The 23,527-nt window shown below is 42.8% G+C and overlaps 4 non-coding genes across 4 annotated transcripts; all 4 read right to left on the minus strand.

Moving 5' to 3' along the window:
• Nucleotides 1-1,037: 1,037 nt before the first annotated feature.
• On the minus strand, nucleotides 1,038-1,119 carry trnal-uag. Its single transcript has one exon. It is a non-coding gene; the product is annotated as a tRNA-Leu (tRNA).
• Nucleotides 1,120-1,736: 617 nt separating this feature from the next.
• On the minus strand, nucleotides 1,737-1,818 carry trnal-aag. Its single transcript has one exon. It is a non-coding gene; the product is annotated as a tRNA-Leu (tRNA).
• A 3,197-nt stretch (nucleotides 1,819-5,015) lies between these two features.
• On the minus strand, nucleotides 5,016-5,097 carry trnal-uag. The gene has a single exon. It is a non-coding gene; the product is annotated as a tRNA-Leu (tRNA).
• A 615-nt stretch (nucleotides 5,098-5,712) lies between these two features.
• On the minus strand, nucleotides 5,713-5,794 carry trnal-aag. The gene has a single exon. It is a non-coding gene; the product is annotated as a tRNA-Leu (tRNA).
• Between the last annotated feature and the right edge of the window lie 17,733 nt (nucleotides 5,795-23,527).

Below are 23,527 nucleotides of genomic sequence, written 5' to 3' on the forward strand. Positions count from 1 at the left end.
ATAAGAAGTTCTCCATTATATTTCAACTTCAGTCTCACCGTATTTTTTAAAAGTTATACATGCATAATTTGACACACAATTGTATTTCTTAAAAAATGAATACAGGAGTAACATATGTAATGCTGTATCTTTCATTAATGCTTGGTTTCTTACAGTAATCTTGATATAGTGCTGGCCGTATCTGTTGTGTTTCTGCTCATCATCTATCTGTCGCAAATTCCTAAAAGCATCTGTCGTAAATTCCTTCACCCACTATCTGATGTGTTTTTCTAAAGCATCTGTCGTCTTTTCCTTCACCCTCTATCTGACGTGTTTTCTGTTCAGCAAGTTCACTCAAAGTTCACACAGCTGTAATAATCAGAGGTTGGAAGTTGACAGTCAAACCCTTCATCAGTAATTAAACATGTAGTCTTAATCAGTAATTAAACATGTAGTCTTAATATCAGCAGACTAATACATCAACAGTCCCTCATGTAGTCATAACAACAGTAGATAACAGTAGAACGAAGCATGCACTGTCACAGCGTCAGCAACTTTTGGACACCCGCAGCCTCTCCTGCAGTCATAATCTACAGTAGATGACAGTTGAACAAGGCGTGCATAGTTACAGCGTCTGCGGTCAATACTCCCACTCAAGGATCTAACCACAGTGAGCTCATTTCTGTATTCATGACTACAGTTCAGCACTTACAAGTAAAGACAAGGCACATCTAGGTTAAAAGATTAAAAATAAGTAAGGATCGTTAATAAAATGATTAAGAATGATTAATTTATACAACTCAAGTCTCTGGCTCTCTTTCCTCTCCTCTGAGCGATCACCGCACCCACCGTGGCGCCTGGACCTCTCTTTCCAAAGGGGTCATTTGCTTGTACTGGTTGAGCGCCAATTCATACCGGCAGCAGTTTCAGATTTCTCTGCTTTGACAAGAAGTTCTTCTAAATAAAGAGCCTTGTTTGACCACAACTGGAATTTTTAGTGTTCAGTCAACAAGTTTCTATAATTGTGAGCAGAAATTCCTTGTGCCTGGAGGTAAATTTGGCAGTGGTGGGATTTGAACCCACGCCTCCATAGAGACTGGAGCCTAAATCCAGCGCCTTAGACCACTCGGCCACACTACCACATGTGCCATTTGCTTGTACTGGTGGTTTTTCCAAGAGAGCACTAAATGATCAGATTCCAAACGGTCCTTGTCCATAGCGACATTGACAAGGAACAGTGCTGCCATCCAGCGCAATAAAGCGCTAAGCCATACTAGAAGCGGTTTCACGCTTTTCTCTGCTTTGACTAGAAGTATTCCTAAAGCATAAAAGTGCAAACATTTGTCTTTGGTCACCCCTGATATCCAGTTTATGATCGCCAAAACACGTTGCGGCTCCGTAAGCCCACAATGCTGCTTGACAGGACCCTTGCCTTATCTGTTACAGTGAGTCTCTAAGGTAACATGTAACTGTTTCTTTGTGTTTAAAGGGATCGATTTTGAGTTTACCAAGACACACAAACCTGCAAACAGGTTGCAAACCTGTTAAATGGTAATAATAAATGGCAGATTAATCATTGCCTCGTAAACATTGACAGAAAGATTCAGTAAATGCCTGTGTTATTGTATTAGAGAAGTTAGCAGTGCTTGACCAGAATCAGAATTTTTTTTGTGGATGACATTTGTACAGTGAACCATTTCCCAGCTTCTGTAATCTGGAGATTATGGGCAGATATTCAATGCACCTGAAGTTAAAGTTGGCAGTGGTGGGATTTGAACCCACGCCTCCGTAGAGACTGGAGCCTTAATCCAGCGCCTTAGACCGCTCGGCCACACTACCAATCTTTCCTGGGTACAAGGTTAGTTCCTTCGTGCTACACACACAACATATAATTAAGTCTAGGCCTATATTAAGATATGGTAACATTAAAAATAAAATAAAGCAATTCATAGTTTTCAGTCACGTGACATGCGCGGCGGCAAACTGGAGGGCAAACCAACAGACCAACATAGCGGCTCACACCGCGCCTCCCCCGTAGAGACGCCGCAAAAGCAGTCAAATTTTATTTGGATCACCTTTCAACTTAAGAAAAATCTAAATATGAGCACAAACTGCAAGTGTTGGGCATATCCCTTCCATATAACGTTACAGCATCCGCTGCGGCATTTCTACCGTTAAAAACCGCCAGGTCCCTGCCGCCGCTGGACTGCGGTTATTGTTTACTTTTACCTTCTGGGGAATCCCTCACCTAACACAGCCCAGGCTTGCTCTCCTCCTCGATGTGCATCCGAAAGCACAAAAAACCATCCAGCATTTTGAAAAGTAACAAACTCAGAGTAACAGTGTATCACTTGCTTATTGGTTGGCAGGCAGCAGATTATAACGTATTTTTTGCCCTCCAAGGGAGAGTTTTACTTGGAATGTGGCGTCACGTGAAAACTGTGAATACAGGTAGTTATATACATACATATATAGCCTACATACACATAGGCTACACCCACAACATTCCAAAGTGCATTTTTTGAATTTGCATCTAGGATGAATGCAAACAGCAGCATCCAAATGAGAGCCCAGGTTGCTCTGATAGTGGCCTTCAGCTCTTCTGCATTGTTGGGTCTGGTGTATCGCATCTTCCTCTTCACAATACCCCATAGGTTTTCTATAGGGTTAAGGTCAGGCGAGTTTGCTGGCCAATTAAGAACAGGGATACCATGGTCCTTAAACCAGGTACTGGTAGCTTTGGCACTGTGTGCAGGTGCCAAGTCCTGTTGGAAAATGAAATCTGCATCTCCATAAAGTTGGTCAGCAGCAGGAAGCATGAAGTGCTCTAAAACTTCCTGGTAGACGGCTGCGTTGACCTTGGACCTCAGAAAACACAGTGGACCAACACCAGCAGATGACATGGAACCCCAAACCATCACTGACTGTGGAAACTTTACACTGGACTTCAAGCAACGTGGATTCTGTGCCTCTCCTCTCTTCCTCCAGACTCTGGGACCTTGATTTCCAAAGGAAATGCAAAATTTACTTTCATCAGAGAACATAACTTTGGACCACTCAGCAGCAGTCCAGTCCTTTTTGTCTTTAGCCCAGGCGAGACGCTTCTGACACTGTGTCTTGTTCAAGAGTGGCTTGACACAAGGAATGCGACAGCTGAAACCCATGTCTTGCATACGTCTGTGCGTGGTGGTTCTTGAAGCACTGACTCCAGCTGCAGTCCACTCTTTGTGAATCTCCCCCACATTTTTGAATGGCTTTTGTTTCACAATCCTCTCCAGGGTGCGGTTATCCCTATTGCTTGTACACTTTTTTTTCTACCACATCTTTTCCTTCCCTTCGCCTCTCTATTAATGTGCTTGGACACAGAGCTCTGTGAACAGCCGGCCTCTTTAGCAATGACCTTTTGTGTCTTGCCCTCCTTGTGCAAGGTGTCAATGGTCGTCTTTTGGACAGCTGTCAAGTCAGCGGTCTTCCCCATGATTGTGTAGCCTACAGAACTAGACTGAGAGACCATTTCAAGGCCTTTGCAGGTGTTTTGAGTTAATTAGCTGATTAGAGTGTGGCACCAGGTGTCTTCAATATTGAACCTTTTCACAATATTCTAATTTTCTGAGATACGGATTTTGGGGTTTTCATTAGTTGTCAGTTATAATCATCAAAATTAAAAGGAATGAACACTTGAACTATATCAGTCTGTGTGGAATGAATGTATACATTATACAGGTTTCACTTTTTGAATGGAATTACTGAAATAAATCAACTTTTTGATGATATTCTAATTGTATGACCAGCACCTGTATATCCTCCTCTGTGTTGGCCTGACCACTCCTCTCCTTATGGTGAACTTCATATCCTCTGCTGCCATGCGGCTTACACCTGTTGTTTTACCAATTAACACTGTTTTCCAGCTTTTATTCATTACTGTGTTGTTGATTTTCTATATTTTTACATTACTGGATAAGAAGTTCTCCATTATATTTCAACTTCAGTCTCACCGTATTTTTTAAAAGTTATACATGCATAATTTGACACACAATTGTATTTCTTAAAAAATGAATACAGGAGTAACATATGTAATGCTGTATCTTTCATTAATGCTTGGTTTCTTACAGTAATCTTGATATAGTGCTGGCCGTATCTGTTGTGTTTCTGCTCATCATCTATCTGTCGCAAATTCCTAAAAGCATCTGTCGTAAATTCCTTCACCCACTATCTGACGTGTTTTTCTAAAGCATCTGTCGCAAATTCCTTCACCCACTATCTGATGTGTTTTTGTAAAGCATCTGTCGTCTTTTCCTTCACCCTCTATCTGACGTGTTTTCTGTTCAGCAAGTTCACTCAAAGTTCACACAAGCTGTAATAATCAGAGGTTGGAAGTTGACAGTCAAACCCTTCATCAGTAATTAAACATGTAGTCTTAATCAGTAATTAAACATGTAGTCTTAATATCAGCAGACTAATACATCAACAGTCCCTCATGTAGTCATAACAACAGTAGATAACAGTAGAACGAAGCATGCACTGTCACAGCGTCAGCAAATTTTGGACACCCGCAGCCTCTCCTGCAGTCATAATCTACAGTAGATGACAGTTGAACAAGGCGTGCATAGTTACAGCGTCTGCGGTCAATACTCCCACTCAAGGATCTAACCACAGTGAGCTCATTTCTGTATTCATGACTACAGTTCAGCACTTACAAGTAAAGACAAGGCACATCTAGGTTAAAAGATTAAAAATAAGTAATCGTTAATAAAATGATTAAGAATGATTAATTTATACAACTCAAGTCTCTGGCTCTCTTTCCTCTCCTCTGAGCGATCACCGCACCCACCGTGGCGCCTGGACCTCTCTTTCCAAAGGGGTCATTTGCTTGTACTGGTTGAGCGCCAATTCATACCGGCAGCAGTTTCAGATTTCTCTGCTTTGACAAGAAGTTCTTCTAAATAAAGAGCCTTGTTTGACCACAACTGGAATTTTTAGTGTTCAGTCAACAAGTTTCTATAATTGTGAGCAGAATTTTGTGCCTGGAGGTAAATTGGCAGTGGTGGGATTTGAACCCACGCCTCCATAGAGACTGGAGCCTAAATCCAGCGCCTTAGACCACTCGGCCACACTACCACATGTGCCCTTTGCTTGTACTGGTGGTTTTTCCAAGAGAGCACTAAATGATCAGATTCCAACGGTCCTTGTCCATAGCGACATTGACAAGGAACAGTGCTGCCATCCAGCGCAATAAAGCGCTAAGCCATACTAGAAGCGGTTTCACGCTTTTCTCTGCTTTGACTAGAAGTATTCCTAAAGCATAAAAGTGCAAACATTTGTCTTTGGTCACCCCTGATATCCAGTTTATGATCGCCAAAACACGTTGCGGCTCCGTAAGCCCACAATGCTGCTTGACAGGACCCTTGCCTTATCTGTTACAGTGAGTCTCTAAGGTAACATGTAACTGTTTCTTTGTGTTTAAAGGGATCGATTTTGAGTTTACCAAGACACACAAACCTGCAAACAGGTTGCAAACCTGTTAAATGGTAATAATAAATGGCAGATTAATCATTGCCTCGTAAACATTGACAGAAAGATTCAGTAAATGCCTGTGTTATTGTATTAGAGAAGTTAGCAGTGCTTGACCAGAATCAGAATTTTTTTTGTGGATGACATTTGTACAGTGAACCATTTCCCAGTTCTGTAATCTGGAGATTATGGGCAGATATTCAATGCACCTGAAGTTAAAGTTGGCAGTGGTGGGATTTGAACCCACGCCTCCGTAGAGACTGGAGCCTTAATCCAGCGCCTTAGACCGCTCGGCCACACTACCTCTTTCCTGGGTACAAGGTTAGTTCCTTCGTGCTACACACACAACATATAATTACGTCTAGGCCTATATTAAGATATGGTAACATTAAAAATAAAATAAAGCAATTCATAGTTTTCAGTCACGTGACATGCGCGGCGGCAAACTGGAGGGCAAACCAACAGACCAACATAGCGGCTCACACCGCGCCTCCCCCGTAGAGACGCCGCAAAAGCAGTCAAATTTTATTTGGATCACCTTTCAACTTCGAAATATGATATATATTTAGATTATATATTATATATTTAGATATATGTCGCATTATATCCTCCTCTGTGTTGGCCCTACCACTCCTCTCCTTATGGTGAACTTCTTATCCTCTGCTGCCATGCGGCTTACATCTGTTGTTTTACCAATTAACACTGTTTTCCAGCTGTTATTCATTACTGTGTTGTTGATTTCTTTATTTGGTCTTGTCTCTGTCTCTCTTAGTGTTTCTAAAGCATGAAAACGCAAACATTTGTCTTTGGTCACCTCTGATATAAGGCTGTCACCCCGGTAAATGGCAATAATAAATTGTAAACATTTGTTTAAATTCTAAACATAACAAAATATTGACAGAAAGATTGAGCAAATGTGATTGTTATCTTGTTGCTACCTGTAAGGAAATAGCAGTGTTTGACCACAATTTTGAATTTTTTGGTGTGAAATCAAAATGGCTGAAGTGTTGAAATGTAGTTAGAGGCATTGTTTGCTGGTCTTATTACTGTAAAAGGTTTGCAAAGAAATTTCTTGTTCAACACATTTGCCAGATATTTAATTTTGACAATGTGTCTGATAGAGATAATAACTTCAAACATGAATCAGCATTTCCCTGCTGGCTGATTTTGCTTTCCACCCTCTATTTATCACCTAATGAAGTGGGATGGCCTGCACATATCCTCGCAACAATATTATAATCAGTATCATATAAGTGTGATTCTGAGTGGTTAAATTTGCCATCAGGATCTGGAATGCATAATCTTACAAACACACTTTGTAGTCTACAGTTGGTTACAACTCCTTGTCGAGATAAATTTTGCTGTCACATGAAAAGGGGAGACGTTTACAGTGTGAATTTTGGCTGAAAAAGGGCCATTACTCCTTCAGGAGACTCACAAGTAAATTACAGCCAGTGCAGTTCTCCTAAATCTATCTTCCCTGGTTGAAACAGTCAATCTCTTGGAGATTTTACTTACCCACAGGAACATACAGTTGTTAAGCTCTGCTTTCAGGCATCAAACAAACATGTAGTGGCAAGACATAACAACAACAACAAAAAAACCCTGACAACTATCTGTTCTCATCTATCTCTCAGTTTTGAACCAAAAGTGATTTTTCTGCCTCTTTAGGTTCATGTTTGTGCCTCCAATACCCCAGTGCTTTGTCCCGAATCGATTTATATGGATCTGAGCTCTAAAATTTTACATTTCCTATGATGCCTTTCAGCTCAAGTGTGTCTTAATAAAAGAAATGAACGACCTGCATTGCATCTGATTCTGGTTCAATATTTTTTTCCACTTGTGTGACCATGGTGAACAACGTCAGACGTGTCTAATAAGGGAAAGAACATGCTCTCTATTTGTTTCCCCCTCTTGCTCCATCTTCTCTGTCAATCTTAAGTACACAAGCTATTCATTCTCTGTCTCCCTCCCTCCCTTCCCGTCTCCCTCTGTTCATTCCCTGATTACACACATTATTAATTAGACAGAGACCCAGGCGGTGACGGAGGAGATGGTGCAAGGCCCCAGCATGCAGCTCGCTCCTCACTTTGGGGCCAGCCGTAAGGACCCTGGGCAGACGAAATCTCATCTCCTTAGATTGTTTTATTTTAATTTGATCTTAATTGAATTGAAGCACATGTCTTGGAGCCCCAGTATGTCTGTGTGGCAGGGTTGGATGGGTGGGTGGGTGTCTGCACCAGGGACAGATTAAGCCGAAATGTAACCTTTTCTGCATCATCTCTCTTTCTGTTTGATTTTGATAGAAACCTTCTGCTTGTGTTTTTGAGGGAAGTTGGAGAGGGAGAAATGAGATTTAAGCATGTACTGTGCCATCAAACATTTCATTTACTCCCAGAGTCTGGGGTTTCTTTAACATCTCAGGTGGGTAAAATAAGCTGTCTGACAGTTACCAAAACCCATCATGACTCAAAATACAGACTGACCACTGTTTTCACAAAATACAGAAGTAAACACGCCTTCCACACCCTCAAAACACATGTACAATTCATATTAAAGTGTCACTGACAGTCCTCGTATGAAAAGCTCCTGCATGTGTGTGTGTGTGTGTGTGTGTGTGTGTGTGTGTGTGTGTGTGTGTGTGTGTGTGTGAAGTCCTAGTCTGCAGGCAGAGAATGGTCTTGTCTGCTCTTACTAATGAATCTGGAGGTTTACAAACCAAGGACACACACACACACCTGTCAAATCACTTTGTGCCTCATCAATATCTCTTAAGTCAGTTGAATGATTTAGAGAAAAACAGTAACGCTGATTATAGTGCCATAATAAATTTCACTGTACATTTACTTCTTTGTACCAGTTATGTGTGGGTGTAAAGAAAAACAGTGGGTAGATTAATTTCACAAACGACTGACTAGCTGACGCCATGCTGTGTGTCTGTCTGGGCTGCCCTACAGTCTTTAAAGGGCATGCCTGTATTAGTTTAAAACTCTATGAAGATATCAGTGCCAATGATAAATTGCTACAGAGTTCTCCTAGGATGACCATAGACATTGACTAGCCAGTCATGACTTGGCTAATGGGACATCACATTTACAGAAATGCAACCAAAGGAGAGAAGAATCAAAGCAACATACTGCAACAAATTGTTCCGCAACTGCCCCAGATAAATGCATCGATCTGCTTGTGTCAGTAAATGAAACATGTCTGCTCACTTCTTTAAAGGGATATTTAAGGTTTGGCCTATGACTTGTCGCCTGCCATTGTTCTCAAAACCAATTAAAAAGAATCTTGCCGAGAGACACAGCCGCCTTGACTGATATAATCCATCATAGTATGCTACGCCTGTATTGTACTTTAACATCACTTTATAACACTACAATGGAACCAAATTGGTTCTGCTGTATCAGAGCTGGGAACAGATCACTGTGTGTCCTGCGGACATTACCCTCCCACATTGCCTGGAGTCCTCGTTAACCTTTTCAGGCGCTGTCCAACAGTGCTAACACAAATATGTATATAAAAAATATAAAACATGAAATTAAATGATAAATCACGCAAATAACATAAAATAGTGCAGCAGGAGAACAGCACGTAAATGGTAGTAAATATTTATCCTGTGTGTCTTTAAACAGGTATAAACAGTAACCAGGTGGAGCCAGTACAGTAGAATATGTATGTACTGTACAAGTAAGTATAAGAAGTATGGCAGTAGTATTAAGTGTAAAGTGACATTAATGTATCATATGGTGCGAGTAATTATGGGTTTCACAATCTTATGGCCTGTGGGATGAACATGAAGCTGCTGACTCTCTCCACCATAGTCCCATTGATAACAGGAGGGTGTGTCCTACTCGGAGTCAGTGTGGAGGATGTGGTGCCTATCTGCACCAGCAGGATATGGTGTTGAATCCCTCTGCATGCTAAACTATAGTTAAGTGAACAGCATTCTCACATATGTGTTCCTTTGGTCCAGGTGGGAGAAGGCCGTGTGAAGGGCTGGGGCATAGGTCCCGTAGATACCGGGCATCCAACACCAGGAAAAGATGGCGACAATTGCAGCTGCAGCAACAGCTTCGCCTTGACTCGTAGAAAAGAAAACCAGGGAAAAACAATAAATGCCCAAAAACCAGTATGCAAACTGTGCCATCAAACGCTTCCAACTTAGCGAAGCATCTGTGTTTATTTTAGTGAGGAATTACAGTGCTGCGTTATTAATTGCCAGTGTCCTAGTTAGGCAATAGTATCAGTTAATGGGCAGTAGGTGTCAGTGTCGCTATGCGAGCAGAAAATTTGCTGGGGCAGTCGCAGGGAAGTCTCGTGTGTGTGTACGTCAGATATTCTGTGTACAAGAGGATCACCAAAGCTTTCAAGTCAACTCACCAAATAACAGCCGGACTGCTCACTCCCTGAACATAAACTCATACATGATGAACCCACTTGTTAGAATTAAATATGATATGGTGGAAAGGTTTTTGAGCAGCAGCAAGCTGGGTGTGCGGTGCTGGCAGAGGACAGAAAAAATCTTATGCCCAAAGACACTGAAATTACAACTTCAGAAACTCTGACAGAATTAAGTCCTTTTACAAATGCACTCAGTGGTGAGAAGCACACAACCCCCTCCTCTGTCACGTGTCAATGATGAAGAGGAGGACTCTCTACTTGTAGCAGAGAGAGTTAGGAGAGTGTCAGAGTGGGCATTTTGCTTTTGATAAGGGGTGTGGTTTGAGCAGAAGGAGATAAATTAGGCACCTGTGAGCTGGGGGAAGGGGAAGAGACAAACATTTCATGCATGGAGGACAACAGAAGAGTGAGAAGTTTAGAGGAAATGTAAATGCTTGGTACTTGTATAGCCCCTTTCTAGTATTTTCGACCACTCAAAGCGCTTTTACACTACATCCACCATTCACACACTGAGTGCTCAAACAGAAACTGACATTCACACACCGGCAGAACAGCCGCCAGGGGCAATTCGGGGTTCAGTATCTTGCCGAAGAACACTTCGACATGCAGCCTGGGGGGGAAGCCGGGATTGGACCGCCGACCTTCCGATTAACAGACAACCCGCTCTACCTCCTGAGCCACAGCCGCAGGGAAGAGGAAGCCTACTGAATTAACCCAATTTTGAGGCATCCTTGCCTTGAAGTGAAACTGAGACGCATATGAAAGCATTGGAGAAGCAGTGGAACCAAGAACTGTCCAGACTTCATGAACTTAAATGAGCAACAAAGGACTGTGCTGAACCCTGGAGTAGGTGTGGACAACCATGTTAACCCACTCTTCAACCTGCTCGGTTGCAGCTTGGAGTTTCCTCGTCCTGGTGGACTAGCAAAGCTAAGTCTCCAGGCTACTTTATCCTCCTGCCCAAGTGATAGGCAGGACTGTACCTTCTGCCCCCCATTGAACTGAACCACACACACACCCACCCGTCTTCCCCCTTCCATGGAACTCAATTGAACTGGACTAAACCTACACACTCATTCCTCTCACACCAGAACTCAAATGAACTAAATTGAACTGCTATATTTTGAGTTCAATGGACTTAACTGCCTGATTTCCCCTGAACACACACACATCTGAGCACACACATTCACTCATCCCCCTCCTCCTCAAGTTGAAGGACTAGTATGTTACTTATCATTTGAATTGTGGACATCTAATTTTGTTTGTAGAATTAGTGTTTGCATACTATGTGGATTATTGTTTGACTTTGAATACAATCAACTTTATTTGGAGTGATAGTGTTTGGTGGTTTTCTTTTATTGGTGTATGTTGGTAGCAAAGGTAGCTAGTGATCGGGGCTATCTAATATCCTACTAATTGACCGTTTTAAATGACAGATTAGGATTAAGTTTATTCTCCTGTCTGGCGCCCAACCTATTTTGGATATTTTGATAATCCTCCGCTACATACTTGTTTGGGAGATGAAGGGTTCGTGATGTTAAACAAAGTCTTCTGGACCAAGTAAGGAATGCTGCTGATAACGGAAGTAGAACCCACGTACAGGGGTTTCATTGTTTTGTTTTTGTTTTTTACAGTGATACCGAATTGGGTATCGAATCATGGAATTTCACTGGTATTGGTATCAACATGACATCCCTACTGGGTGGTACTTGGTTGGGTAGATGTCTTTTATTCTTTTTGGAGACATGGACAATGCGTAACAGTGTGCATGATGGGAAAATGTGATGAATATTGCCAATAAACATGATCATTAGCTGCAATACGTGGGTTTGATGTTTCGACCATGAATATGATTATATTCATTAGTGCAGCAGTTTTTCTCTGTAAGAAGATTTTATATTAATGTATTTTAGAAACAATGTGAGCCAATTTTTCTTCAAACCTACAGTAGAACAGGCAGTTAAACCTGCAGGGCAGAACTTTTGTATCCCCTTCTGGCAGTGAGAGTAATTATACAAACATTGCTGATGCATGCTTATTTCGTTCAGAAATAGTTAGAGAAGTTTCCACAGTTCCAAGACAATAATCCATTAATTAGGTATGAGTAAATGTAATAGCTACATAGCCTTCTCCAAATATTTTGCCAACCTGCCCTCTACATCCAGATCTGCCCTCAGTCCCTTCTCTTCCTCAGCGCTCTCCAATATAGGAAGAGCTTTATCAGTGGTTATCCGGGTTTACCCTATTGTGAGCTACCACAGGAAGAGCAATGTGTTTGTCATCACAGTTGGTACTGACCTGTTCATCAAAACAGTCATATTCAGCATTTTTCCTCAGCAGATCAGTTTGTAATTTTCAAACAAGAGGGAGCAGCCACAGTGAGCTTTTAATGAAGAGCTGCAGGTGACACACAACACATCTCCCAACTCCTCAGCAAGGTAACCACTTTTACTTCTGCGCCCTGCTGTTGTGTGGGAAGCTACTTGCACTGTGTGCAGCATGAAATCAGAACACGGTGGCAGTTATTTTTGACTGACTTCTTTATTAAAACAACACGAGTTTGTTTGGCTGCACTGTTAACAGATACACAAACTGCTCTTCTTTTATATTTCTGACAAAGTGGCTGCTGTTACAGTTTTTTTCAATTGCTTAACCACATTTCTTGAAATGATGCCTCTCTTTCTTGAAACTCTAAACACAAATCCACAACTTCTCACCCAATTCCCCAAACATCCTATTTTCAGGTCTAAATGAAGCATGCCACTCAATCATTCAGTCGTGCTGAACAAACAAACTTTGCCCTCAGACATGACACACAAGCCCTCAAAAACACACACACTACAACACAGTCTTACACACCGGTGAGATAAATTCAAAACAATACTACAAAAACTGGTTATTAGTAATGTTGCTTGTGGTTCTCCCCCTCAAAAACCATGATGAACAAAAAGGCCAAAAGAAATAAAAAATTTATTCATTTGCACATTTTTTTGTCCTTAGTGTGCTGTACAGCACAACACGCCAAACAACAATTTATTCTGCCCCAGCGTCTTTGGTTTGGGACAGGCCAGAGATTCTTGTTCTCCACCTCCTCCTCCTCTCCCTACTGCTCCTCCACTTCCGCCCTCCTCCTGCTCCACCTCCTCCTACTCCACCTCCTCCTACTCCACCTCCTCCTCATCTTCCTCCTGTCTGGTGTCCTCTACCTGTTCCTTCAGATTTCTCCATTGTTCCAAAACTAGATGAACTGACTCTGGCCCTTTTATCTATCTACTGAAGCTTCTGATTGGTGTGTTATCATTTATGACCTGGGTAGCTGTGTGCTAAAAAAGTGTTTTCTCAATGACCACATGGTGTAGGCAATGAGAAATGAAGGGATTTGTGTGTAGAGCTTAGGGAAATGGGTGTGCTTTTTGAAAAATGGAGTTTTTTTTTATTTTAGTTCAAAAGCCTAGTGTTTAAGCAATTGAGAAAAAATGTAAAGTGCCAAGTCCTGTTGTGTGTTACTGTACTTTCTGTTAACACAGTAACCACAAGTCACCACATCAACCAGGATTGAAATCTTCAGGATTACAACTTTAAGTATGAAGGATTTTGATATGTAGTAGAGGGTTAAGATGGGTTGTTGAGAATGAATGAATGACGTCGATCCTCACATGCACAGCAACATAAACATATTGTATAGTATGTGATGAGCACCGCAACCTGCTTGCCTCTCAGTTGTAGTTGCTGAGACACACGTCCTCATATTTAGCATTTATGAGGAAACGCTGCTAGCACAGACCTTACTAGTATCTGGTTTGTGTGGTGGTGGGTCCCCATGGTAACCACGTGGAGGAACGGTTCAGTTTGCCACCTGACTGTGCCGAGGCACGCCATCTGGTACCATAGTACAGAAATGTGTGTGTGTGTGTGTGTTTCACAAAGAGGAGCGAATGAGTGTGCAGTTTACCTACACATGCAAATTAGATAGAAACAGAGTGACGTGCGATGTACTGTCTGCAGCAACTGTGTATCACACATAAGTATGGCTCTTGGGACATTTCCAGTGTGTCAGTGATAGCGAGAGAGTGATGAGGCGTTATCCACTGACCTTGCAGAGTGGCACCAGGAGGCGAAGTAACATTGGTATTTAGGCACTCAACAGTGCCACAGGTGCAGTAATTTATTGTGTGTCTGTGTGTGTGTGTGTCTGTGTCTTTTCATCCATCTGTTGTGTCCACCCCGGGGACAACAGCAGCAGTTCTCATTCCCACACACACAAACCCATAGCGATGGAGAAGGAGGGAGAGGATGGGTGCATAGAAACAAATTCACAGATTGTGTTTATGATGAAACTGTGGTAATTAAATATCTTTGAAAAAACTCCAATGTGAGAGCAGTAAATACAAATGCAGCAGCCCTGGAGCTGATACTGAGTATATTTCCCCAGAATATTTCTGCAGGGCGGGTGTAATGATGTTTAATCTTTACTATAGTAATTTATTCATTACTTAAATTAACATAAACACTGTTTGAGAATACAAGTTGTACACTGTATTTTACATTCTGTCATCTTGTGTGTCAGACTAAACACAACAAGCAAATCCTTTGTGATAAGGTGAGGACCAGGACAGACAGGTTACCTGAGTTGGAGATCTGTATCAGCTGGGAAGCAGACATCTCAGACTAAGGTGTTCCACTAGAGCACAATATCTGAAGGCAGTACGTTACACATAGTAGCATACAACTTCAGTAGCATACACCAAGCCATGGTTGACCATTCTATTAAGCAGCATGTTTGCAGATACAGGAGGAGCACAACTGTTCTAAAACCTGTCCAAGGCCTATGGCTAAAATAAAGCTTCTTTTTGGGGGTTACAATATCTAGCAGTTTACCACTGTTTGGTGTCAGCACCCTACACAAAAACTAACTCACTTACTAAATTAATGATTGTCTCAATGTAATGCACACATAGGCATTGCACCATGTAAGTTAGTGTATTCAGTGACACACGGCCCACCTTTAAAAACCAAGGGAATGCATATGTCAACTGTGATACAGACTTAAAATACTGCAAGAGAAGAGCTATAAATTTAGAACATACATACACATGCACATACACAGAGAGATAAACAAGAGAACATGTTTAATTCATAGCTTTAACGGAGTGGGACTTATCTGGTTTGTGGGGGCGGTGAAGATAACACACACACCCCCACATCCACACACACCTAACACACCCATAAAGATCCATGCACAGACAAAAAGCACAAAGAGATCCTCAAATGAAAGTTAACACATATGCACACACACAAGCACAAAGATATCTGAATTCAGCCAAACACACACACACAGAACAGAGCCGAGGTCTTTCCATCCACAGAGCGCTGGGATAAGACAGCTTAGACACAAAGAGAAATGTGAGATAATGATTTAACTGGCTTTCACTGGAGGGGGAGTAGATTTGATTCACTCTGTCAAAATGCCACAGATTCCATTATGACATAGATAAAGATATGAGCCACAGACAGACTAAACCAGTTATTTTTTTTGGCATCAGGGACGCACACAAATAATGGCCAATAGTGGCTAGCTGCTACCCATGCACCCTCTTTGGCTGAAGTGCCCCGATGGACCAAATAGATATAAACATTTATTATTTTGATGTTAACAGTATTAGTGTTGTTGTTTCCACTGCTGCTACTGTTATAATATAATTATTATTGTGACATTCACTGATTCATGAAAAAGCTACCGTCAATGAGCAATGATGTCATCAGTATTCATTCTTTCCAGGACATCATGCTGTTTTTGCAATAATGTTGTCTATTTACTCAGCAATTACAGTTGCTTTGTTTTCTTAAATTAAGTTAGACTGTATGACCGCTTTATTCTTATTTGATTCTTATAAATCACTTAATTAGCACAGAGTGCACCACATGGAGCCCCTTAAGTGTGTTTGCTTTGTTGTCAGTGTTAGCCTGAACTCTAATAATGTAATTTGTATAAACATTTGGAGAAATTTTCAGTGCTTTTGGAAACTGTCACACTGTGGGCATGTCTGCTCTGTTTTGGTTCCCAGTCGGTCTTATCTGTAGTCTTTAAGTATCTGTCTTATAGTATGTTGAGTTTTGGGTTCTGTCCTGTCTAGTGCCCTGTGTCCAGTATCTGTTATATAGTTAGTCTGTGTTTTGGGTTTCAGTCATGTCTTGTGTCTAGTGTACTCCCTGTGATCCCTGTGTTATAGTTGGTCAGTGTTTGTCTGTTTACACAAGTTTCTGTTATTGTCTGAACTTGGATTCTTGTCTGGTATTTTGTAACATGTGTTCTGTCTGTGTTCGTTATTTATTTTGCCCCATGTCTGCTTGCCAAGTGTTCCGTCTGCCTGCCTCTCGGTTTTCCCTGCTGTCTCTCTGCCTGCCTCGTTAACATTTTACCCTGTCACCTGTGTTGCTCCCGCCCTGCTTGTTAGTCCCAGTGTGTGTGTGTGTGTGTATACCTGGTGTTTCTGTTTAGTCTTTGTCCATTCATTACAGTGTTTTGCTGTGTGTTGTACTGTTTAGCCTGCCTTGCTCGTCGTGCTCATCTTGTCACCCTGTTTCTTTGGTTTTTGGATTTCTGTTTGGATTACCTTGTTTTTAGACTCTGTTTATCAGCCACTCTGCCAGTAAGTGTGCTCGCCTTTTGTTTTATAATAATAATAATAATAATCTTTATTGGTAGAGCACTTTTCAAAAACAAGTTACAAAGTGCTTTAACAAGTGTAAAGACAATAATACCCAAGAGACAATAATACAAAAACAATACAAGATAAAAGCATGAAAACATTGAAAAGACTAGAATACATGTTTAAGATAAATATAAAATTAGTAAAAATACAATAAAATAAAAGGGATAAAATAAAGTCAAATAAGATCGGGAAAGGCTCTCCTATAAAAGTATGTTTTAACAAGGGACTTTAAAGAGTTCACTGACTCAGCTGACCTGATTTCCTCGGGCAGGCTGTTCCAGAGCCTCGGGGCCCTGACAGCAAACCACAATAACCACAATAAACCCTTTTGAACTGTACCTGCTCGTTCTGAGTCCTGCATTTGGGTCCACCAACCTGCTCACCACACAAGCCCTGACAGAAACTGTTTACAACTTGCATTAGATATCTTGGAGCTTAAGTGCTTTACACCATAAGCTGATTGTGGTAAGTTAAAGCTAGTGTAGCTTTATGTTAAGCAGACAGTCAGGCAAATATTGTTACTGTAACAGTTTTTTATTGCTTAGGCACAAATTTTAAAACTAGGCTATTTTTGCAAAACTCTGCACACTTACCACAAGACCTTACACCAATAAGCAAACCATTACACATTTCTTGCAGTGTAATTAAGTTAAATAAGCACACAAAGTTGCAACTACGCACTGATAGCATAAATGAAAAACACTTGTGGCTTTGTTTTTTCTGTGTAGGGCATAGCATTTTTCATAAAGTGTGTTGTAAAATTACCAACTGAGTGTAAAGCAGAGAATGTGCATTCAGTTTGGCGCACTTGGTAAAGCATCCAAACCTTAACTTTCGCTACCATGACTTGGTACATTTTTCTGCATCACACTTCTTGCAAAACACTACACACTGTTTCTGACATTAGACACTTTGTTCAAGAATGAAACTCGGTTGAAATAATTGGGAAAACACTTCTATTCGCAATGCAAAACATACCTAAACTTGGCAACACACTTACACACACACACACACACACACACACACACACACACACACACACACACACGAAAACACTTAGAGTCATCAGTCTGAGCCTCAGCACTACAAATAGACCTCAGCCAAGCTCACCTCTTTTGTGAGAACTTTGCAGATATGGAGGCAGTGAGAGAAATTGTGAGAGGAAAAGATGGCGGAAGATGGGAACGAAGACAAGGAAAATAAGGGGACCAGGCAATAGATGGAGACATGTTTCATGCCATCCATAATAGAGACATTTCGACTGGAGAACAGGTATGTCTTCAACTGTCTACACTAGACTGTATCTATTTAATTGTTGCACAACATTCTGCATCACAGTACAATATGATGCAGTCCTACAATATTGTGGTATAGATCTACGCTCCTCAGTGACTGAAAAATGGGTGTAGTGCTGTGTAGTACATGCCATTTTGATGTTACTGTGTCCAGTATGACCGTACAGTATATTAAAAAGAACCAATGACAATCAAAGAACCAATGACATCCATTCATCCATCCATCCATCCATCCATCATGGCTTGGCTGGAGCCAATCCCCGCTGACATCAGGCGAAAGGTGGGGTACACCCTGGACAGGTCGCCAATCCAATGACATCATCCATCCATCCATCCATCCATCGTCAACCGCTTATCCTGCGTACAGGGTCGCGGGGGGCTGGAGCCAATCCCAGCTGACATCGGCGCAAGGCGGGGTACACCCTGGACAGGTCGCCAATCCAATGACATCATGTTCTTGCATTTTCTAAAGAACTGCCAGACGACCTCCTGAGGGTGGAAGGCAACTTCTGTTCACCCATCAACAGGAACTGGCCATTGCCAATATGGTGTTGGCAAACGACGTCCACCTACATCAACTATGCGAGCAAATAATTGCTGATCACATAACATTCCATAATATCAACTGTGTCATATCGTCACTCTCCCACATCTTGAATCAACACCAATTTACCATGAAGCAGCTGTACAGGGTTCCATTTGAGAGGAACAGCGTTCAGTCAAAGACCTTTGCTATGACAATTTGCAAGTAAGTCTTGCTGTACTATACTGTTATGCAGTAATGGCAGTAGATTGTGTCCTATTGGCACTGCATAGATACATGCAGAAAAAACAATATGTGACCTAGGCAGGTGCCCCATTCTGGGGGTAGTTGGGTTGTCTGTGAGGGTTGTCTGAATGTGTCTGACCCAACCCACCCACATCCTTGTGTGAAAATATAGACATTGTAGTCCTGTGTCTGTGAAGGTTCTCAGTCATCCACTTCATAGTTATCGAAGGAAAGTTAATCAATAGCAAGTGGACTTGGTTGAAGATACTTGAAGACGTTTCATCCCTCATCCGAGAGACTTCTTCATTTCTGAATGACTGGTAGGGAAATTCAGCTATTTAACCTCTGTGGGGTTGTTGCCAAGATGATCAAAACTGCTGATTTGTTAGTGCTCCTGGTTGTGGTAACAACAGTCGTTATGTTCGTTGGAGCCACCCGAGGCCAACTCTCGGATGAGTGAATAAACGTCTTCAGGTATCTTCAACCAAGTCCAGTTGCTATTGATTTGAACCTTCCTTGGATTGTAGTCGTGCGTTTTGAGTTACACCATATTCAAGGTACAGTGTCTGCATTTTCTGTTACAGAGAGTCCTGGCCTTTCATGCAGATTCACAGCTTCATGTGTTCATTTTTATTGATGAAGTTGGATTCAATCTAGCTAAAACCAGGCATTGTGGCTGAACGGTTATAGGACAAAGAGCCGCTGTGAACGTCCCTGGCCAGTGCGGGTTTAGGTATATATCACCTTGTGTGCTGCCATTAGTCTGCAAGTTCTCCATCACCATGGCACCCTAGGTCCCTAGAATACTGCAGACAGTATTACATTTCTGGATGCACTACATAATGTAATTGTACAGGATGGACCAGAGTAGCCCAGGTTTGTTGTCATCTGTAGTAATGTTAGTTTCCACTGGGCTGCTCTGGTCCGGGACCTCACAAACCACAATGGCTTCAGAGTTGTATATTTACTCATTTAGCTTTTATCCAAAGCGACTTACAATTACTATATATGTCAGAGGTCACCCACCTCTGGAGCAACTTGGGGTTAACTGTCTTGCTCTGGAACACATTGGGACAGTGCACAGTGGGAGTCAAACCCAGGTCTCCCACACCACAGGCATGTGCCTCATCCACTGTTCCAGCACGCCCCTATTTGCCCCTGTACTCCCCATTTCTCAATCCAATTGTGGAATTCTATACGACCGCCAACCACATGCCCTCTTCTGCAAGCAATGGAAGAGGCATGCGGAGACATTGAGGTGGGGTCAGTCCAGGGTTGGATACGACATGTGTGATACATCCCAAAAGTGTGCAGTCATTTTGTGTTTATTTAAATTAAGTAGCGGAGCAGTAATTTTTTTTCAAAACCTCAGGGTTTAATATTATCCTAAATACTGTGAATTTTATTTTCATGTATAAATGGTGAATTTAAGTGGTAAGTGGAACCAGCGCCCAGGCGGAACTTTTGTCACGGGAGAAGTTGTGCTCCAGGTAGCCTCAGGGGGAAACTTCCGTCCACCCCTCAGATGCGATCCGATGACGAACTGAACACGCTGTGTTTTTATTGCTGCTGAATCTCATCTGTATTTTACAGACTTTCTCTTTGTTGCTGTGGTACCAATCCTGGGACCCGTAACAAATAGTGGGGGCTCGTCCGGGATCTGTCTCCACCAGAATCGTGAAGGGGAACAGATCCAGTGATACCAGAACCACGAGGCCAAGGCAAGGTGACGTGAGTGCAGTCGTGACGACAGTGGTGGGTGTCCGCAAGGGGAGACCAGAGACTGAGGAGGGTCTTCATTCTTCCAGGGGAACCGCACAGCTGCTTTATCAGGTTGACGCACATCATATCCACTACACGCAAAGAATTCGTATGGGCCATCAAAAAGAACTTGTACAAACTTTTCGGCACCGAAGCTTAACAGCTTGCGCGGAACATCGCAACTGACAGTCATGATACGGACGACTTGGAGTCCACGGATGAAGAAGGGTGTGTGGACTATATCCTTAATTTCATGCAATCTGATGCGTTACTTAGTTCAGAGGATGAAGGTATGAGTCAGTTGCTGTTGTTGAATGATCTAGTATGTAGTATCATTTATAATCGTGATAAGGTTGCTCTCTCAAATGGGGCAGTGCAAGAACACGAGACACTTACCACCATGCCAGCTAGGATAGTAGATCACACAACACCAGATGTTAACAATGAGACGTCAACTACCAGACACTGTACTACTCTTCCCACAGCTGCCACCACAGTCCATACTACACAACAACACATTGACCTTCACACAGATACTACCACTGAGAATGTAGACCAGCTCCAAGTAATGCACAAAGAGCTAGGCAAGAAGCTACAACACTACAAAGATGTGGCTAGCACAGCGCAGAGTAGGCATCACAGCCTAGAGGAGCCAATGCCACACCAACCCACACGCCACACTCCCAGTAAGGTTGACACAGAGAAAATAGTTTCATTAAGGGACCTCCCCTATGTCCAGCGTAGGGACTTTAAGGTACATGGGGGACAGATTGGGGACCAAAACTCTGACAACAAAGATAATCAGTGATGAAAATGAACATCGGCACAGGCTAGGATATACCTCCCGACAGAAAGCAACACTTACACACAGTGTTCGGGTAGATGACAGAGACCAAACCGTAGACGACAGTGAGCATCAGACAATACAACAGCTCAGCGCTCAGGTGGAGACCTTAACGAACCTGGTCACAGCTTTGATGGACCAGCAAACAGCCGTTATGCAGGCAACCCATCCAAAGACTTTACCTGCCCAAACACAACACACAGGCCAGCCACAGACATGCCCCGCTTCTGCGTCCTCTCCCAGCAAAATACCCCCTCCCACGCTAGACCAGCTCTCCTTCCCCAGGAGGAGCAAAATGCCCAGCTGTGTTAACTGCTCGCACCAGAGCTCAGAGAACTGTAACCACTGTTTTGTGTGTGGCGATGCAGGACATATGTCTGTTGGCTGTTTAAAAAGAACCAGGCCGCCGGGAAATTAGAGTCGGTCTCTGCTGAGGGACAAACAGAGGCCGTTCCACACTTCCAGTCCCACCCAGTAATCCCCACACGTGAGACATGACACACAAGGTGGAAAAAACATCGCAAAAGAGACAAAAAGACACAGGTAACCCCTGAAAACACCACCCGCACAGCACCACTAATTGGTAGAAAGAGTCTGCTCAAATGTTTCATCAGTGGTTATGCAGCAACTGTGCTTTTTGACTCTGGCTCACAAGTAAGCATCATTGACAGATCCTGGAGAGAGACATTTATTCCCACTCACCCAGTACGACCACTACAAGAGCTTCTTGACCCAGGGGAGAACCTTGACTTGTATGCTGCAAATGGGGAGTCAATCCCATATGACGGATGGGTGGAGCTGACCGTCAACATCGAAGGGAATGACAATCCAAACCTCACGATACAGGTTCCATTTCTAGTCAGCCAGCTTCGTTTACCGCAGCCTCTACTAGGGGCTAATGTTCTCCAAGAGATGATGAATGGACAAGAGTCGTCTTCTGACAGAAATGCCGTTGTAATCTTTTAAGAAAAGCACTTGGCATGGAAGAAGAACAAGCAAAAGCCATGGTTAACTTCATCCAGGCCAACGGACACCAAACTACAGCATGGCCACAATCAGAGTGGGCAAAGAGAATGTGAGCATCCCAGCTGGAAGAACACTGCATGTGCGGTGCAGAGTACCACTCAGCTTTGACACGTCCGACCCTGTTGTACTGTACGAACCCTCAGAAGACAGTATGGCTTTGGAGCAGCTGAGCATCGGGGAGGGCCTCTTACAGATCAGTAAGAATGGGCGGCCACTGGTCCATGTGCCCATTTCTAATCACACTAAGCATGAAATCATCCTTCCAAAGAGAACCCAGCTGGGCCCCATCCAGCACATATCTAAAGTAATTGAGATGGGAAAAACAGAGGTACAACGAGTTGAGGCACCACAGGCTACCACAGTCAGGGCTGAAGTCAACAACGTTGCCACCCCTGAGACCCCCCCAACCAAGCCTTGGCAAACCAACTGTTGATCTCAGTCACCTCGATCTGGAACAACGACAGATGGTTGAGGAAATGCTCTATGAGGAGTCTGCAGCGTTTGCCCACGACAGTAGTGACATTGGATGTATCCTCTCCCTTCAGATGTCAATCAGGCTCAAAGATGATATCCCTGTTCAGAAAGCTTATGCTTCCATCCCAAAGCCATTGTACAAAGAATTAAAAGAGTACGTCCAGGAGTTGTTGGTGAAAGGATGGATCATAAAGTCCCAGTCGTCATATGCCGCCCCTATTGTTTGTGTGAGAAAAAAAGATGGATCATTACGCCTTTGTATCGACTACCGACTGCTCAACAAAAAGACTGTGCCGGACAAACATCCTCTCCCACGCATACAGGACTTGATTGACTCACTTGGGGGCTACCACTGGTTCTCCATCTTGGACCAGGGCAAAGCCTATCACCAAGGCTTCATTGCTGAAGGTTCGAGACACCTGACTGCTTTCACAACGCCCTGGGGCTTATATGAATGGGTCAGAATGCCCTTCGGGTTGTCAAACGCGCCAGCAGCCTTCCAAAGAAGCATGGAGGAAATGCCGGATGCACTGAGTAATGAGTGTTGCATCCCTTATTTAGACGATGTCCTCTGCTTCTCCAGGTCCATTGAAGAGCATGTCGAGGTGTTGCGCAAGGTGCTTCAAGCCCTGCAGCGTCATGGAGTTAAGTTGAGGCCAGAAAAGTGTGAGTTGTTCCGCAAGGAGGTGAGATATGTCGGTCAGCTTGTATCTGTAGACGGGGTGAGGGTGGATCCCAAAGATGTAGAGGC

The sequence above is a fragment of the Micropterus salmoides genome, unplaced genomic scaffold (assembly GCF_014851395.1).
Source record: "Micropterus salmoides isolate LMB-PRFRI ecotype aquatic unplaced genomic scaffold, ASM1485139v1 Ms_hic_scaffold_5, whole genome shotgun sequence".
Lineage (NCBI taxonomy): Eukaryota > Metazoa > Chordata > Actinopteri > Centrarchiformes > Centrarchidae > Micropterus > Micropterus salmoides.